This window comes from Plectropomus leopardus, chromosome 16 (assembly GCF_026936395.1).
Source record: "Plectropomus leopardus strain MGB_pleo_1.0 chromosome 16, ASM2693639v1, whole genome shotgun sequence".
NCBI lineage: Eukaryota > Metazoa > Chordata > Actinopteri > Perciformes > Serranidae > Plectropomus > Plectropomus leopardus.
The window spans coordinates 1,342,791-1,361,090 of record NC_142191.1 but is presented as its reverse complement, the minus strand read 5'-3'; the positions used below and the strand labels follow the sequence as shown (position 1 = coordinate 1,361,090).

Genomic DNA, 18,300 nt, shown 5'->3' with positions numbered 1-18,300 from the left:
TTCAAAGGAAACACTTGAGCGTGGAGCTGCTGTGTGTTCCTGTAACAGTGTTTTAGAAAAATAAAGTGCTGGGAGCTAAAAATCTCTCGGCACAAAGCTCAGAAATATCTCACTTCAAACATAATTTCCGGCGCGGCGGTCGTAACAGGAAAAGGACCTTCAGCACTTTTTGTTTTGGTCGCTTTAAAGAGGGAAAATAATGGTGAACTTAACGCAAAGAGGCTTGTAGGGTTTTAAGTTTAGAAACAATGACAGGATGAAGAGAAATGAACAAACTGTGAAACAATAAAAATGCGTCAGCGGAAACATCAAGATGACTAAAAGAGCCACAAGCAACCAGAAGCAAAAGACTGAAGTCAGAAGTCGAGCAGAAGGACAACAAACAAACAAACAAACAAACAAACAAACAAAAATAAAGGTCCATATAAGAGTTTAACACTTAGAGACCGTCTGGCACCGTCTGGCACATTTTAGTCTCTTTCCTCCTTCCTGTTGTGATAACTGTGTGTGTGTTGATGCATGTGTCCTAAATGTAGTCCAGATTGTGTATTTGAGTGTAATCAGTGAATTTGCAGCTCAGCTCCTACAATAAGTCTAAAATACACTGTGGAAACTAAATAGTTACATTCAGACTGTTCAGGTCAAAAAATGCTCCATTGAAACCCATTCAAACTGACATTTTTGATCCCACAGCCATCAGAGCAGAAAAACAGGACTTGTATTATTTCTGGGTGTCATTCTGGGCTTTTGACTCTGAATTTGTCATTTTGACTATTTTCCACCTGATGAGGTCATTTTGACCATATTTGGCATATGGAGGAAATACATGCTATTTCCACTAGGTGACCTGTCACAGTCAATGTAGCTGCTGATCACTGACATATCCCAAAATGTGAGAAATAAAAATAAATAAATAAATCATGACAACAATTTGGCATTTTAAAGATTAATATGAATATCTGACAGTCCCCAAAGATGATAATGCACCTTTGTGTTGCTTAAACTGACGCAGTGAACCGGCGGTCAGGTGTAAAATCCACACGGTGCTCCTCGCGCTGTGAGCTCATCAGTGGGATGACAGATGGAGGAATTATCAGCTGCAGACAGTTTTTCTCCTCAAAGTGTTCATCAGTGACAACAGTAAGTTCATATTTGTGTTTCATGATGTTTTCATGGTGAAATTAACTTTCTTTCTTTCAAAAACACCAGAGAGCGATGAGCAACTTCATAAGAAATGGTCCAAAAAATGAGTACGAAATTTATGAGACATTTCAAGAAAATTACGGAAAAATAGGTGGAAAAAAAGAAAAATGGAAAGTAGAAAACATACATACAAGCACAAAGAAACCCAAGAAAAAAACCTCAAGAAAGTGCCAAATGTTTTTTTCTTCCTGTAAAATTATTTTTTAAAGATATAATTAAGAGAATTGTTAATATAGTTTTGTTGACAACATCAGAAAGCATCCAGCAACTTAATAAAAATGGCCCAAAAATTAGTACGAAATTAATAAAACATTACAAGAAAATTACGAAATATAGGGAAAAAACATGAAAAATGTAATGTAAAAAACATACAAACAAATGCGCCAAAAAATTATTGTCTTCTTTTTCTCTGTAATATTAATTTTTAAATATATAGTTTAAAGAATTGTAAATTCTCTTATTTTTTTATCCTCGTGTCACCTTTTCCTCTTTTTTTTTTGCACTCAGTGGGTTCAAAAGTCCTATGATGTGTTATTTGATATGATTTATTTTGCTGTTATGTGCCAAAATGTGCCACCTACTAATTTTCAATGAAGCAGCCCCGGTGAACTGTTTAACCTAGAGCTACAAAACTTAAGAAACATATGTAAAAGCCCAAGAACTACAAAGAAGCCTCTGGAGCCATGCCCTAAACCCAAGAGAAAGTCCATCATTTTTAATTTTATTTAAAACTTTGGGCAATTTTTTTTACCATTTCTGTTAGAGCCCGGCTTATTTTTCAAGATACCTATATCATCAGCTGATATGAGCCTTTTACAGACATAATAGAGCAAATCAGACTCTGCACATATTTTTTTCCAAATGCGCTAAAAGAAAAACTCTATTCACAGACCATATAATGCAGAAAATGATGCTGGGTGGGTTTGAAATGGTTGCATTCTGTAGTTTGTCCAGCAGAGTGCGGCTTTACTCTTGTTGGCCCGAGTCTCAGCACTGTTAAAGCAGCAGATTAGACCATATAGTGCCCTGCCATATTCTCACAGGCTGGATCCCTTTTCAAATGTATCACAGCTATGGCTTTAGCTGACCCTCACACACACACACACACACACACACACACACACACACACACACACACACACACACACACATATAGTTTTTTTCCTTCTTTTATGTGATTTAAAAAATAGCGATTTTATTTCCATCACATTTTTTGTGATTTTTTTTAGATTAGTTTTTTGTAATTTTTTTATGAACCTGCGGACCCGCCAAAATTATACCAGTTTTAAAAGCCAGAGACTGTAAAAATAAGAAATTATCAATGAATTTTTAAATTTCCAACGGTCCTTGAACATATGATGAGGGACGAACACTGTATGCATTTTCTCCGAGTCCCTCAGAGTCTGACTGAACAGGCGTGTTTGCTGTTTGGTTAAATATCTTAAAGTTTGTGTCTTGATTGTGAAAAAAAATCAAGAAAAAATATATCGGCTTTCTCCGCAGTGAGGGGCTCCCTTAACTGTCAAGGGGGTTCCCCTCCTCAGCAGCATGTAGCACCAGCTGCGCTGCAGCCTGTTTGTGTTGTCGTTGATTCCAGCGCGGGAGACCCCCCTTAAAGGGGCCCCGCCCCTCTGTGACGTGACGACGCGACAACCGGAAGTTTTCAAATCTGTAAGACGGGATCTGATCCTGTTTGTCCGTTTGCTTCGCTGCTGCTACACGGTAAAAACGCCAAAAATAAAGTCCAACGTCGATTTAAAATCAAACGGAGGCAGAGTGATCGTCCCCGCCGTCAGTCCGGATCGTGTTTGCGGAACTTGGAGCGCGGTCGGATGTGTTTTATGTAGGTAAGCTAGCTAAAGTTAGCCGTGTTAGCTAACATGACGGAAAAGTTCAAGTCGGAGCTTTGAAGCGCGCTAAAGCAGAGAGGAGAGGACATCCGGGGACAGGTGTGGATATCTGGAGTTTTCGTGTTCAAACATTGGACACTGTGGACATTTCACACGGGCTCCGGTGGACTCGGTGTCGTGTTTGGTTTGGACTGAAGCGAACAGCCGCCGGTGAAAACAGTCGGTAAGTCGTTTGTGTTGATTCTTTGTCTCGTAGAGGCTGTTACAGATGCTGGTTATCTGCTGCAGAAATGCTGCTGATGATGTTCAAACACTGTTGTTTGTTGGTGTTTCTGTTTCCTGTCTGCTTGGTTATTGTGTTAACCCCTTAGGGACTGCTCGGTGCATGTAATGCGCTTTCTATTCTTATTTTTTTGATAATTTTGGATGTGTTCATGCATTTTGGTTACATTTTAGGAAGATTATGTACGTTTGTACAATCTGGTATCTCCAGCTCTGCTCTAAACAATAAGTCTAAAATACGCTGTGAAAACAAAGGACACACCTCATTTTATTACATTTTAATACTCCTCACACTTTATATGAAAATGTTTATTTTTATTTTTATTGTATCAGCAACTGATGGCATTCTGTCCAGACACAGTCTGAGGGCTTTTGTTTTGAAAGGGAAGCAAGGAAGTTGAGGTAAAACAAACATTTTTGTATTTCCTCATCGATGTGACAGAGAGAGACTTTAAACTGCAGTAGAAAGTGGTACAGAGTCAATAAACGCGAGCGTCACGCCAAAAAAAAAACGGCGAGCCACCGTTTCTGTAGATGTTCTGCAGCTGACACGCGGCTCAGACGCGCCTGACAGGCGCTGCTCAGGCGAGCAGTGTGCGCGCTCTAACTTGATACCGGAGCGCCGAAACAAAAAACATGCGCGGCGATGCTCATGCTCTCATGGCGCGCGCTGTGTGAAACGGTGCGACGCGTCGACGCAGGTTACATTAATCAATATATTTATGTAATCGATTACGTCGATAATGTGTACAAACAACATTTGTTGTGACAGTACACCAAGTTAATCGAAGTATTTATGTAATCGATTATGTCGATAATGTGTACAAACATTTGTTGTGACAGTACACCTAGTGGAAACAGCCTGTATTTTCTCCATGTGCAAAATATGGTTAAAAAGATGTCATCAGGTGGAAAATAGTAAAACAGACAAATTTCAATGGCTGTGGGATCAAAAATTGCAGTTTGAATGGGTTTCGATTGTTTGTTCATTTTGCATTTTACAGTATGAATTTAACCATTTTGTTTACACAGTGTATTTTAGACACAGTAAATGTTGCTGCAAATCATTGACATATTCCAGGCTGTGATAAAAAGTAAAACAACAAGAAAGCTACTTTGCAAATAGGATATTTAAAAAGAATTCAGGTTTGTGTTTGATTTTTTTTCCCTCCTAAAAACACAGTGACAAAAACCTGGCATTTAAAGGATTAAAATTATGAAAATGAATGAATATTTGATATTTATGATTAGAACTGATGTTGGTTAAAAAAAAAAACTCAATGAAAGTAGAAAATAATATTAATGTAATATATGTTCAAAAGCTTGATTTTGAAAAGCACCTTTTGTGCTCACAGTGATATAAGTGTGTGTGATATTTAAGCGGTCCCTAAGGGTCAATGTGATATTTAAGCGGTCCCTAAGGGTCAATGACGTTGCTTTCACAGCTGGTTGTTGTTGATGTTGTCGTTGTGTGTTTTAATTTGTTTGAGCTTTATGGCTGTATGTTTTTAACTTTTGGGCCTCTAACATTTCCGAATATAAAACTGTATTCTTATTTGCCTTCTGTCCTTGGTTGCAAGCCCTGCTACATGCAGCTCAGATTTTTTTAACCCTTTGTCTCACTGAGGTTTTGAGTAATTTGGTAAAACCCAAAACACTTGCCATGATTCGAAAATAGCTTTTCAGCAATTGTGCTGCTTAAATATCAGCAGGTATCTGTTTCTGGACAGAACTAAGCTGATATGAGCGGTTTCCTCCTGTTTCAGTCTCTGACAGGGGTGCCCAAACTGTTTTTAAATGGGGGCCATATTAGATATTAGGAAAATCCCTGAGGGTCAGCTGCTTCTCACATCATTCGGGTTATAAGTGAATCAACTTGATTTTTGCCCCAATGTTATGTTGTTTTGTGTTGACTGAATATGCAGCTTTTTGTTTTGGGTTTTTAGTTTTTTTTGCATTGTTTCTGTTTTTGCTATGTGTTTGCTGAGAAAAAATACTCGATACACACAATATTTATATTTATATTTTTTATATTTTAAACGTACATATTAGTTTTATACATTGTGTTATTGCGTAAGGCACAGTTTTATATTGTACACACTTTTTATAATTTATACACTTTATACACACTACACATTATCTGTATTGTAATTGAAATATTCATATATTTGCGCTATTACTGTATTTCTTGGCATTTTTATTTTTTCACCTAACATACTTAGCATATTATGCAAATATATAAATATATAATACATATTTACATATTGTACCAACTGTATACGACTGTATTTTTATTTTTATATTGATGTTTTTAAATGCATGTGCTTGTACATATTTCTTCTTGCTATTGTTCTCTATGCTGGCATCAGAGCGACTGTAGTGAACCACAGTTCCCCTTTGCTGCCTGCCTTTAAATCAAACTTCTGACCGAGCTCTAAATTCTCTAAGTAAAACGCCTTGAGCGCACTGCCGTCTTTTGTTTACGTAAATAAATGACCGCCAGTTGTTTAGATACTTGTTTACCTCTGTCTGTCCTCTCTGTGTCTCTCAGGTCAGGAGCGTATCGGCATCGATTCCCAGTACGAGCAGGAGGGGAAGGTCCAGTTTGTGATTGATGTGGTGTGCGCCATGGCCCGTGCTGTCCACAACATGCAGGGGGACCTGTGTCCCAAAAACTACAGCATCTGCCCCGAGTTGAACCTGACAGGAGGGAAGAAATTGCTCAATTACATCCGCAGCGTAAGCTTCAACGGTAGGTGGAAAGATGCTTTTCTACTTCCGCAGTATGTCCAGGGATTAGCTGAAGGGCTGTTGGGCCCAGTCGAGCTTACCCTATATAAGTAACATGCTGTCACCACCCAGTGGGCCAGTGGCTCGCAGGGTCAGGGCTGGGCAGCCAGGCAGCATTCGGGGAGGGCACTCTGGGCGTGCTGACCCCTGGCATTACCGATTCCTCCTGAGGGGCTATATCCCATGCATCTTGGGGGAGGATCTGGACATTGAATCCAAGTGGTCCATGTGCAGTACCTCCATTGTGGAAGCGGCTGCTAAAAGCTGTGGTCCGAAGGTCGCTGGTGCCTGTCTTTGCAAGCAGCCTCACATACCAAAACAAATACTTTGTTTTAGGTACTGCGGGTAGACACCAGTGGGGTGCGGGAAGCTGTCAGGCGTCAGACAGTAACCTAAACACCTGCTGGTGGAAACCCAACAGAGAGGTGTTTTCCTAGACTGCACCGGTTGGCCTGAAGGGCTGCAGCTGAGGCAGTCGCCAAAGCAAAAACTCGGGTGTTCGGGAGGCCATGAAGGAGGAAAGTGTTGCTGGGGAGAGGGACGTCTGGAGTGCTCTGCTTCGCCTGCTGTCCCTGTGACCCGGCCTTGAATAAAAGGCAGTAAATGGCACAGGTTACGCTCTGGAGACTTTTACTACCTTTGTTTTGTTTGATCTGCATTAAAATGCATCGTTGTTCTAGTTTCAGTTTGTAGTTGGAGCTGTATCGATCTGTCATGGCTCCAATGGTACGGGGACACTGGGTCCCCCCCCCCGGAGCCAGACTGGGAGGGGGGTGGAGCTTTTAGGCGAGTGCCTAGACAGTGGCTAGACTGTTGAGACCGTCGTTGTAGTTTAGTTACTACATTTTGTTTCATTTGATCAGGATCTGATAAGACCATGACGACTCGGCCAAATAGTGTTGAGAGTACCTCCCCCAGGACACAACATTTTTACATACTTAAGACATCTATTGCTCGTCTGTCCGTCCTGGAAGAGGGATCCCTCATCGTCCTCTGCCGCTCTTCCTGAGGTTTCTTCCTTTTTCTTCCCCCATTAAAGGGGTTGTTTTTGGGAGTTTTTCCTTGGGTGATGTGAGGGTCTAAGGGCAGAGGGATGTTGATTGCTGTAAAGCCCTCTGAGGCAAACCATGTTTTGTCTTAATGGGCTTTAAAAATAAATTTGATTTTTCTGCCCAGTCGGGACCGCAAGCGCTCTCTATTTAGAATGGTTGAGAGTGTTCGGCTGCAGTCAAAAAGTTCAAATAATCTCCTTTCCACTTTTCCTTCTTCTCCACAGAAAACATCACAAGGTCAAGGAAAGATGTGAGGGAGACTTCATCAGCACGTAGGAAAATACGACTCCCCCTCTCCTTGGCTCTGTGATGATGGGATGGCTGGTGTTATTGATGAGGGTCTGCTGTGATCAAACTACAGTGTTCAGATGATGGACGACAAAAGCACATCCTCACGGTACTGGCTTTTATGCAGAAGGTTGTTTTTTTTCTCTGCCGGCAAAGCGAAGGCCCTCTTGAAATTGCTAAAATGATTAGTGCGGAGCACCCCTATTAAAATTCAAGGAATGATTATGAGAGCCTGAGCAGTAAAAAGGCTAATGATACCTGACTAGCGCCATCCTCATCAGGTGTCTTTCTCTTCTTTGAAAAATATTTGAACAAGCTCATCTGAAAATGCAGTCAGCAGTTACATCATGGCGTGTATATCGCTTAATGCTATCAATTAGTTTACTCACGTTAGCGACACTGAGTTGAGTTGGCACCGGGCCCAATTAACTTAAGCTACGTAACCGTAGCTGGCCATCAATATTTTGCGAATGTTTATTTAATTAATAAAATCTATTATAAGTTTTCTTAAGCTAATAAGTCTACCTTTTCTCCGGTAAGTTGCACGCTATTTTCAAGCCGACACTCCTCTGACTCTCCGACCTGATGCCTGGATGCGAGTAGCTAATTAACGTCGGCACCAGTTAGTTCTGTTGGGGGGGGGGGTATCTACCCCAAAGAGTAGATACGGAGCAAGATAGTTATCTGCCTCAGCACTCGCGACACCCAACGCAGTGCAGGACTGTGCTGTGATGCGGCGGTGGTGTATTTGCTATTTAAAAAAAAAAAAAACAACCAAAAAAAAACGACATTTGAAGGAGCGGCGGGCAGGATTTAGGAGTGGCGGGCCGCCACTCCTAAATGAGTGTAGAGGAAACACTGTAAAATGTATTTATTTTGAATGAGTAGTCATGGAAACCTTTGCTGCATGGCGGTTTTATATGGTTCCTGCAGTCATGAAATTCCTGACAAATGCATTAAGTGAGAATAGCTGATTATTTTCCTTTTCATTATTATAGTTTAGGGTATCCTCATAAAAATCCCCAAATCTGTCTAAAATTGTTTTCCTAGTATTACCAGTGTAAAATCTGATATTAACAAGCGAGTAAAGAGAGCAAGCACAAGCAATTTTTCTGGGAAATGTGTGTTTAATAGTGTATGCACTTTCGGTGTTTTTTTTTCTTCCTGACATGCTAAATGATGGTATTTTTGGCCCTTTTGCAACTTTCTGTGCTATGGTATGTCTCAGCAGGCTATTCGAAAATGTTTCCAGCTGTTTTCAGGACATGTCAAAGTTTGACTTTTTTTGCCTTACTATAGCCTTGCACTTTGTGACATTTTTTCAACGTGCCAAATGCCATTCGCTGAGTGTCCCAGCTAATGGCACGAGCTGTTAAGAGATGAACTATCCATATGAACTTGCGTGTTGTGTCCTTTAATGTGCGAGGCCTGCGGGTTGGACACAGTGACGGAGATAAAGAGCGTTGTTTTGCTGTGGACAAGCTGTTGGGGAACAGTGATATACTGTGAATTCAGGAGACATTTTACCTAAACAGGACTTGAAAAGACTGAATGTTATATATAATGGCTTTTATGGGGCTGGTGAACTGACCCCAGACCTTACTACTAAAATAGTCCATGGCAGGATCCCAGGTGGCGTTGCCATCTTATGGAATAAGAAGTATGATCAAATGGTTAATGTGATAAGATTGGCTGTTGACTGGGCCATTGGACTGGAAATCAGCTGTAAAGATAAAAGGTTTGTCATCTTGAACATCTATACACCGCATGAGTCTCCCCAAAATAAGGATGAATACCTCAGTAGATGGGCCTGTACAACGTCTTTTATTCAGGACAATGCCTCCACCTATATTTATGTTGTGGGAGACATGACTGCGGATCTGTCTGATGCTAAGTCTCTTTTTGTTAATCACCTCATGCACTTTTGTTCTGATGGTGGTTTAGTCCTCTCCAGTAAGGTGCTCGTGTTGGCAGTACAGGGCGGTGAGCTCTCCTCCACAACGCAGGGTTTTCACTCAGGGACCATCAACAAATTACTTTGACACAAGGTCAATGTTATTTTCAATTTTTCGACAACTTCTGGGCAGACCGGGAGGGGTGTGGAGCTTGTAGGCGAGCGTCTGTTAGGCGGGACACGGCCGCATCCCGCCCATCCCGGGGAAGGATGGGGACGTGGAATCCAAGTGATCCATGTTCAGCACCTGTGGTCCGAAGGTCACCGGTGTCTGTCTCTGCAAGCAGCCTTAAAAACTGCAGCTGGACACCAGCGTCGCAGGTGGCTGTCTGGCTCAAGACGGAAACCCAAATACCCGCTGGTGAGAAACCAACAGTGGGGTGTGCTGGTCTGATGGCGCTTGCTGCTAGCATCCTCAAAAACTGTGGGAGTAAGCCAGCGGTGCGGGAAGCTGTCGGGCTTTTGTTTCAGTTAGTTTATGTTTAGGGTTTAGCTGAAATACTATCAGAGTGATAGCTGTTTGGGTCAGAGATCGACGGGACGGTAAACAGTGGCTAGACTGTTGAGACCGTCGTTCTAGTTTCAGTTTGTAGTTGGAGCCGTATCAACCCATCACATTTAAGATAAGGGTGTGCCAATACATCGATTCTTAGATGCATCGTGATGCGACACGTGATGAGTGGTTAAAAATCGATTATTTTCCATGATAGCGAAATCACAGTAACACAACCACAGCACCTGGAAGTTGGCCGGGATGAAAAAAGACGCCTGGACAGTTTTAAGGGCGGCAGCTAACTCGCTGGCTACTGTCACTGAGCGTGAGGTTCACTCTTCAGGGTTGAAATCCAGCGTGTGGAGGCATTTCGGTTTTTATGAACATGAAGACATGAAGAAAGAGCATTGACAAAAGCTACTCCGTGCGTAAGCCGTGTAAAACAGGAATACAGTGGTAAAATGATGAACATGAGACAAAACCTCAAGCGTTTCCACCCCGGGTTAGCTGAGGAGGTGAAGACGCCGGTTGTTGCTACTAACCAGCGAATAATTGAGGGTACAACCACCAAGCGCCATGGAGTCATGGAGTGGATGCGGAGCCAGGAGTCGGGGCTCGTTATCCTGGATGAGCTGCACACAATCCCTGGTGAGCAGTGCATATTTTTTTCCAGATCAAGTCATTATTGCTTTCCAATGTAACTATGTTATGCAAAAACTATTTTAAGTAACACTTAAGGATACAGTGGGATTATAGACACATGAGGCTTGGGTGGTATTATGGTATATCAGGGTATTTAGAAATGCCGAAGGTATGTTTTTCAACTATGCCATAAATACAGGCGCTCTTCTTTTTATTAAACTTATTAAACTCAATTTCCATCACTCTCTCTCTATGATGCTACCAGCTCAGCTGCGGCTCAAGTCAGCGCAAACCAGAGCTGAGGAGGAGGTGACCAAATACTGCCAAATACTCCTCTCTCAAGGACGCTCTCCGCTGGTGGAAGAAGAATCAAGTGCTGTATCCCATGATTTGGATGTTAGAGGTACCTGTGTATTCCTGGCACCAGTGTCTCTGCAGAGAGACAGTTCTCTTCTGCAGGAGACATCGTAAATGCACAGCGGAGCACACTTGATTCGGAGCATGTCGACCAGCTCCTGCTTTTGAATAAGAACTTGAAAGTTTACACTCCTGATGAGACTGATGATAGCAAGAGCGAAGACAGCAATGATGACGACGAGTAGCTGTATGTTTGCCTCCATTTTACCCTTAAATGTTTTGGCATCATTTAACTAATTCTGGTCGTTTATTCATCCACCACTTATTTAGATTTTAAGCTGCTTTTGGTTGTGGACAGAAAAATGTTTGATTGTTGTGGGATGCTATGCTGCTCATTGATTACTTTGTTTATAAGTCTTTATTATAACTGAATAAAGTATCGTCTTTGTTAGATCGGATTGAATAAGCTGAACAAGCTAATAGTTTTTTGTATTAACCCTACAGAACTCTGTGCAAACAGCTGAGGATTTTTGTTGTTGTTTTTGTTGCAGTCTTTATTTTTTCTGAATAAGCAGAATATGCTATTTGTTTTGTATTAAACTTGCTCGTGCTGAAATCTGTGAAAACAGTAGAGAACTTTGGTTAAAGGAAGTCTTATTTCTAACGGCACTTTATGTGTTACACTTTATGTAATGAGCGCAACTTTTTATTGTAGAAAATGTGTTGGATCGTTTGATATAAATAGAAGATAATGGAGGTAAATTTGTTTGTTTCCTTTTTTAATGGATGCTGACATACATGCATCGATAATCATGATAATCGTAATAATCGTTAGAATCGTTTAACAATCAAATCGTAGCACCCTGAATCATAATCAAATTGAATCGTTGATTATTTTGTCAAATTAATCATGTTTTCGTTGAATGGCGTTCCTGTGACGCCACAGCAAACTTCGATGTTGCTACGACATCGAAAACTGTCATAACTTGACCCCAGACCCCTCAGATCTTAACAAAATTTCAGACATTTGATAAGAGTCCAGGCCTGAAGACACCTGCAGCGCAATTTTGATTCACAGTCATAGCGCCTCCTAGTGGTAACAGGAAGTTACTTTTTGAAAACGTTTTGAAAACGTTCTTCCTTTGTTCTCATGTAACATCGTGGGAACGCTTTATAAAAGATTGTTCTCTAATCCATCACCTCTCAACATAAAACATCCTCAGTGTCGCAGTTAAAACGTTACGTCTCAGTCAGCATTTAACCTCACAGGAACGTTATTTGAAATGACAAAAAAACCTTAAAACGTTCTTTGAACATTAGATTAAAATGTTTTCTCTAAAACATTATTGCAACTTATAGGTAACGTTAGCCAGTGTTGTGCTGTTGTAACGGTATGAACCTGAAGTGGAAGTTGGCGTTAAGTCAGAAAGGGTTTTTATAATGAGGATTTCCTGAGTTGTGTTGGCGGAAAATCCCACTTTCCTTTATTTAGGCTCCTTTTTGATCTTTATCGTCCTCATTAAATAACAAAGAGCCAAACACGGAAAAAAAAGTAAGAAAATTGAACAAGCATTCCTCGTGTGAACAGTGAGGTGAGGAGGCATTAGTGTGAGGATTAGTGGGTGTATCAATGTCCAGATAACAGTGTGTGTGTGTGTGTGTGTGTGTGTGTGTGTGTGTGTGTGTGTGTGTTGTGTGTGTGTGTGTGTGTGTGTGTGTGCGTGCGTGCGTGCGTGCGTGCGTGCGTGCGCGTGCGTGCGTGCGTGCGTGCGTGCGTGCGTGAGTGTGAGAGAGAGAGTAAGTGAGAGCAGGTGCAGTGAAGTGGAGCAGTGATTTGGCGGAGAGCGCTCAAAGTCAAAGTTAAGGTGCATCAGCAGGTTAATGTTTCCCAGAGAGCTGCAGCAGCACTATTCACGCCGTGTGATTCCACACAGTTAGCAGCTCCAACATGGAGACGTCGTTCGGCTGACTCGGCTCTCTGAGCGCAAAGCTCAGACTGCACGAGGCGAACAGGAGCTGAACCCAAACACTGACAATCCTTTATTCATTTCAACGCGAGAGAAATATTAAAGATTTTCAATTTCTATAGACAAAAGAGCATTGTTGAGCATTGTTTCACTTTTCAAACTACATATGCAGCACCCCCCCCCCCAAAAAAGCACGAAAATGTATTATTTTCTAGATACTGTACTACATGCTAAGTAGATTTTTAATTTTTTTGGCAAATAGTCACATTCATATCGCTGTAGACACAAAATGCGACTTTTAAAATACAACTGTAAAAAATATTATATATATATGTATATATATATATATATATATATATATATATATATATATATATACCAGCATTAGACCTAATCATATATTTAAAATATATATTAATTTTCAGAATTTTAAAATTTATATTTCCCGTAAATGCCCTTCTTTTATTTGAATATAATTCAACCCTCTGTTTTTACTTCTATTCATTTATCTCGAAGTCTTAACAGCCCATGTTCTATTTTTTTGGTGTTGTTTGTTTCTTCTTTATTTTTTTCTTATTTTTATTTATTTTTTTGTTTTTGTGTTGTTGCTTTAAAAATGTTTGAAACATTGAAAAATGATTTACTCTGTAAAATAACCCAATTGAAGAGGACTATATTAGCTTTTGTGAGGAGAAACCAAAAAAAATGTCCAAAAAAAGAGAAAGAACATAATAAGGTGATAATAGATGATAGATGATATATAATAGGTGGTGATAATTGGTGATATATTTTAAATCTGGGTGATGGACAAACCGACTGAACCAGTTTATACTCAGGCATGTTGCCATCTTGGATGTGTTTGGGCTCAGTGGTTCGGGTTTGTTCAGGTTCAGGTCTTGGTTTTCTGCGTTGGTGAATCTCTATCTTTGGTTCTGTCGTTATTGATGCAGCGCGTGACGCTGTTGGCTCTATCGAGCTCCTCACAGCTGAGTGCACGTTCAATGATGTGTGTGTTCAATGATGTGTGTCAGTGCTGATGGAGACTGGATCTGTGGGATGCTGCTGCTGTAATGACTGTGGACACACACACACACACACACACACACACACACACACACACACACACACACACACACACACAGAATGTATGAATGGAGCTTTTTGTATGAGCAGTGTGAGGGCGGTGTAGCTCAGGCTGTGTTTTTTATGATATCAGATTGTGTTTGAGATGATGATGATTGGTTCGGACGGCTGACTCTGGTCTGCAGACCTTCAGTCGTGATCTCGCCCTCTGTGCCTTTTCTCCCACTTCAGTGTCAGACGCTTCAGCTGTGTCCTTTTCCACGAGCCACGGTCCCAACATGTCGCCAACATGTTGACAAGGATGTCCAATTTTTTTAAAATTTCCACTTATCTGGTTGAATAGAAGATGGTGTGTGTAACTTTGAGATAAATGAATGGATGTAAAAACAGAAGGTTGAATCATATTCAAGTAAAAGGAGGGCGTTTGGGGGAAATATCGATTTTCCACTTCTTCCTAATTTCTTCCAAATTTCTTCAAATTTCAATTCCTGAAGCCTAATTATAAAAGTAATTCTTTCCATTTCAAACATTGGATAAATTACATCACACCAGTTCTCTGCTGATCTCTACTATCTGATGGATTTTCATAACATTTTGCTCACAAATTCATGTTCCCCAGAGGATTAATCCAGTTGACTTTGTCACATTTGTGGATTTTTGTGAAATAAATCATAAATTGCAGAACTGCCTGACATGAAATTTGGTTCAGACATTCATGATCCCCTCAGGATGAACTTCAACAACGACGCTAGAAAGTGATCAAACATGCTACATTTGGCAGATCTGTGCATCGCTATAAACCCTGTTTCCTACAAATGATCACAGCAACAGCACAGAAATGAAATGCTGCCTGAATTTGGTTTTAAATAAAGTGACGTTAACCCCTTAGGGCCCACTTATATATCTCACACACACATTGGTATCGCTCTGCGCACAAAATGAGCTTTCCAAAATCAGACTGTAAAAAAATTACACATTATTATGATTTCTTTTTAACCAACATCAGTCCTAATCACAAATATCAAGTATCCATTAATTTTCAGAATTTAACCCCTTAAATGCCAAGTTTTTGCCAGGATGCCACTGTTTTTAGGTGATTTTTTTTTAATATACCGCATGCTAAGTAGATTTTTTTATTATCACAGCCTCGAATATTTTAGTGATTAGCAGCACCACTGATATTTGTAGACTACTGTTTTTGTGTGAAGTGTCAAATACGCTCATACTACTCTGCACATAGATTGAGCTTTTCAAAATCATGCCATCAGAAAATCAGAAATTAGTAATTTCAGAACCATTTTTAAAAAGGTAGGGGAAAATGTATAGGGGGAAGAGTGCAGGAAAAGCTATACTTAAAATGATCACAAGTACATATTTAAAAATATTTCACAGAATTATTATAAATGTTTAAGCACCTTTTTCCAGTTCATTTCCTTGTCTTACTTTTACTTTCTTTTTCTCTTTCTTTTTATTTAATTTATTTATTTACTTATCTTTTTTATTTATTTTTTACCAAGTTTCAGTTTTTTCATGTACTTTTTTTACTAATTTCTTGCTAATTTTTGTGTTATTTCATGCTGTCTCCCATGTTTTGGAAATAAATCAAACAAAGGGAGTTAAAGAATCTGACCTGACATATTTACTTAATATTTCTAATATTTCATTGAAAACACGATGTGTCCCTCCCCTTCCCAGGTAACCTTTTCACCAGCAGGCAGGACTCTTAAACATGTCCTCTGCTGATGTTTAAAACTTACTGTGGTCCTCACAAAGACAGAAGTACAGGAACACACACACACACACACACACACACACACACGCACACACACGCACCCCTCCCCGCGGTGTGGTATGGATTTCCTGTGAACTGCAGAAGCTGTCAGACCGAAGCACGAATCTGACAGAGGTGAATGTGAGCTAATCTCGTCCACGTCCACATCAAACAGGGCTCTGCTCTGAGCCTGGGATCGAGCTGATGTACAGTAACGCGCGGGACGTGAGAACGATTCCTGTAACGCACATTAAACCGCCTCCCTGCCACTGACGGATGAAGCAGAGCGAGGAGATGTAAAACAGTTCTTATTTTTTGTGTGCTTGCTGAGTTTCGGACCTCAATAGTGAGGACAGTTTTGGTAAAGTGAGGCTATTTTTGGGAGAGTTTGGCCTGCAGTTGATTCCATCAGGCGGCAGCAGCACATACAGAAAGATTTTAATAAACAAAAGGAGCAGTCACAGAGAAAAATACCCTTAAGTGTGTTTCTGTCTGAACTGCGGTTCAGCTCTGAGATCTGAGGAAACACAGTGAGACTGAGAGTCGAGAGCGAGCTCATGAGTCACTGCTTCCTTTACATCTAAACTCTAAAGGAGTAAAAAAATACCCAAAACAGACACATCTGAAGGGTAAATACATATTTACAGGAATATTCTATGGTCTAAATTGCAACATCTTGCTACTAAAAAACTACTACTATTACCACTACTACTTCTACTACTACTACTACCACTGCTACTTCTACTTCTACTACTACTACTACTACTATGCAAAAACAGACACGTTTGAAGGGTAAATAAATATTTACAGAAATATTTTATGGTCTAAATTACAACATATTAAAAAAACAACTAAAAAACTACTACTATGACTACCACTACTACTACTACTTCTACTACTACTACTACTACTACTACTGTGATGGCTACCACTACTTCTACTACTACCACCACCACTGCTACTTCAAATACTAATACTACTATGACTACCACTACTACTTCTACGACTGTTACTACCACTACTAAACTTATCATTTTAAATAATGTTCCTTTCAGGTTAAATGCTGACTAAGATGTAATGTTTTAACTGTAACATTGTGAGGATGTTGACAGATCAGAGAAGGAACTTTTTTATGAAACATTTCCACAATGTTACGTGAGAACAAAGGAAGAGCGTTTTTAAAGAAACATCCAGAAAATGTTATTTACGCATTTTTAAAAATGAAAATGTAATGTGATAAGTTAACAAAAAACAAACAAAACAAACAAACAAAACTTTTTTAAAAACATTTTTTCGTGGTTACAGAGAATGTTGCCCAAACTTTAAGATGAACATTTTGGGAACTAAAAACTTGCAGCTGAAAACATTACTAAAACATTGCACCTGTTGCATTGTAGTTTATTAGAACCAAACATTGCTGGCTGGGAATAAGCGTTATCAAAGTTAATGAACATGGTGTCACCATCACATGTTCACATGTCCTGATGTGTGTTTCTTCTATCTGTGTGTGTGTGTGTGTGTGTGTGTGTGTGTGTGTGTGTATGTGTGTGTGTGTGTGGTGTTGGTGATGCTGGTTATTTTAGGAGATAAAGGCTGATTCGTCCTCCAGCAGCAGACGAGAAACTTTGATGCCTGAGTGGATTAAAGAAAAGGTCAGCAGGTACATTCACACCTCTCTCTGCTCTGTTGCTGTAATTTCTCACATCACACATGTTTCGAACTCATGACGGTGAAAATGCAGCTCGGCTTAGTTTAATCACCGACACACGGGGAAACCGTCCTCCGGCATGTTGGCATGTTTCCTGCAGATAGGCTCGAGTGTGTGTCAGGACTCTGCTCTGCTTCACATTTTCCACCTGTACTTTCTCATTAATGTGTCAGGATTTAATCCCCACCACATATCTGAATATTCTCTCTTCAGAGGAGCTGCAGCTGGGACTGCTGCAGAAGCTGACCTTTAGTTTACCCAAATGTGACATAAATTGGCATTTTATATCCAACAGGCCACTTTTATAAGAATGCAGCGTCCAGAAAGTAACCAGAAGTGTAAATAATATTAGAGTCACATAGCTCATGTGCTCAGTGTTTGTTTTTCTGCAAATGTGGGAACCTGCATGCATGTGTTACTGAACAGGACAGGAGACTCAATATTACCACAAAGAGACACAAAATTACCACAAAGACACGCAAAGAAACTGCAAAGAGACACAAAATAACTGCAAAAATGGGCAAAAGACAACAAACAAACAAAAAAAACAGGTAGAAGAAATGTCCACAAACAAAAGAACTGCTAAGAGACAAAAAAATACAAAAAGATCCATAACAAAGAGATGCAAAACAACAACAGCAATAATAATAATAAAATAGTAATAAATGAATAAATAAATAAGTCAATAACAAAAGAAAGTATGTGTCTTTCTCCTATGTAGGAGAAGTGATGGGGCCTTTGTGTTACAATCCAGTAGCATACTTCACATTTAACAATTTAAAGGATAGTGTTGAATATATACATTGCATTTTGGTTGTTTTTAAAAAATAATAAATAAAATAGAATAAGATTTTGGACAG

The 18,300-nt window shown here is 40.0% G+C and overlaps 1 long non-coding RNA gene across 2 annotated transcripts; it reads left to right on the top strand.

Annotated features, from left to right (window-relative positions):
* Window positions 1–2,883: 2,883 nt before the first annotated feature.
* On the top strand, window positions 2,884–17,453 carry LOC148186784 (uncharacterized). Of its 2 annotated transcripts, none has more exons than XR_015779103.1 (4): window positions 2,884–3,276; window positions 5,887–6,087; window positions 7,402–7,574; window positions 17,316–17,453. It is a non-coding gene; the product is annotated as an uncharacterized LOC148186784 (long non-coding RNA). The 2 variants fall into 2 exon arrangements; XR_015779102.1 differs by lacking the exon at window positions 17,316–17,453 and adding an exon at window positions 10,820–11,632 and having other exon boundaries at window positions 7,402–10,560.
* Window positions 17,454–18,300: the final 847 nt, after the last annotated feature.